A 2,078-nucleotide genomic window follows, 5' to 3' on the forward strand; every position below is an offset into this window, starting at 1 on the left:
AACTAGGAAGAAAGATCTGGCTGTCTACTTTTTAAAACTGGCCAGTGAATAGCATCAGAACATTGACTGATATGATTCCAGAGGAAGAAATCCTTCCTTTTTGGGCAGGAAGACACTCAAAATAGAACTGAGGAACAGCTACCTCCTCAAAGTAGAGTCAAACTTAATAGCATGAATGAAACAAAGGTTTCAGGACCACCATTTGATGATGTGACAATCCAAAATGAGAAGAAACAGCTGCAAATACAGTTTAATAAGTGGAATGTGGAATATGCATCTAAGGGAATTAGAATTAATCAAAAAATGAAATGGAACACATAAATTTCCATGTCCTAGACATTAGGTAGCAGAAGTGAACTGTTATTAGGCATTTTGTTTCAGGCAATTATATGGTCTACTTTACCAGCAATGACAAATTGATGAGGAAAAGCATTACATTCATTGTCAAAAAGAACATTTCAAGCTCTATCATTGTCAGTGATAAGATAGTAGCTGTATTCTTACAAGAAAGAGCAGTTAATACAACAATCATTCAAATGTCATGCAACCATTAATGCCAGTCATAAACAAATTGAAATTTTTTACCAATTTCTTCATTCAGAAATTGATTAAACATGCAATCAAAATACATTGATAATTGCTGTTGATTGTGATGTGAAAGTTGGAGAAAAGATGATCCATAGTTGGAAAATATGACCATATCAGTAGAAATAATACTTGAGAGCATATGATAAATTATGACAAGATCAATGATTTATCGTTGCAAATAAATTTTCTGAAGAATATAAATGGTGACTCTCCAAAAGGGGTTTCTCACTATCAAACAGAAAGAGGAGCCAGGAGACGAGCAAGTCCTTTGGACACCAAGATCTCTGTGCACTGTTATTGTTGTTGTTATGTGTTGTTGAGTCGGTTCCAACCCAAAGCAACACTGTATAGGGTTTCTGAGGAGCAGCTGGTGAATTTGAACCACCAACCTTGCAGTTCAAATGGCTTTGCAGTCTGGCACATTAACCCACAGTGCCACACCAGGACTTTGTGCATTGAAGTTCCTAGAAACACCACACATTCATCAGTTTAGTGGTAGCTTGGATGTTGTGATAATGGAAGCTATGGCACTGATATTTCAAATATTACCAGGGTCTCCCATGGAGGACAGGTTTCAGTGCAGTTTGCAAACTAGGCAGAGACTAGGATGAAGGTACTTTTCTGAGGGATTAGTCGATGAAACCTTATGAATGGCAAAGCATTGGCTGTTTAGTGCCAAAATATGATCCCCTTGAGTTGGAAGACACTCAAAATTACAACTGAAGAAAAGCTGCCTCCTCAAAGTAGAACTGATCTCAATGACATGGATAGAGTGAAGCTTTCAGGGACTTCATTTGCTCATTGGGCATGATTCAAAATGAGAAGAAGCTGCAAACATCCATTAATAATCAGAAAATGGAATATGCAAAGACTCTAGGAAAACTGGAAGTCATCAAAAATTAAATGAAACACATAAAACTTGATATCCTAGGCATTGGTGAGTTAAAATGAACAGATATTGGCTATTTTGAGTGTGACAACTATATGGTTTACTGTGCTGGCAATGACAAATGGAAAAGGAATGGTATCATGTCCATTGTCAAAAAGCACATCAGTCTTCATGACTCAGAGACCAGACACATTAGATGATGTCTGGCTACCATGACCATGTGAAATGGATCACAAAAGAAGATCCCAGATAGAGTACGAGAAAATAGAGGACAAAACTCAAAATTATTAACAAACAAACAAACAAAAAGACAGGGTCCCACCCCCTCCACACACAGAATAGACAGAGATGGGCAACTTGGACATTGGATACCCAAATTGCGGAGGATGGGGGGGCTACAAAGGCAACAAGTGACTGGCTTACAAGATTTCAAGAGGGAACCTAGAGCTAGGGGGCATGGAGGAAGGCAGACTCTCCAGTGAGTACTACCCAATCTGTCTAGGCGGAGCTGATGAAATGAAATGCAGAAGGATCACTTGTGATACAATATTGAATGATTGTTATCAGGGCTGATTGTGAGGGTTGGAAATGTAAAGGTAGA

Source organism: Chrysochloris asiatica, unplaced genomic scaffold (assembly GCF_000296735.1).
Source record: "Chrysochloris asiatica unplaced genomic scaffold, ChrAsi1.0 scaffold00011, whole genome shotgun sequence".
NCBI classification, from domain to species: domain Eukaryota; kingdom Metazoa; phylum Chordata; class Mammalia; order Afrosoricida; family Chrysochloridae; genus Chrysochloris; species Chrysochloris asiatica.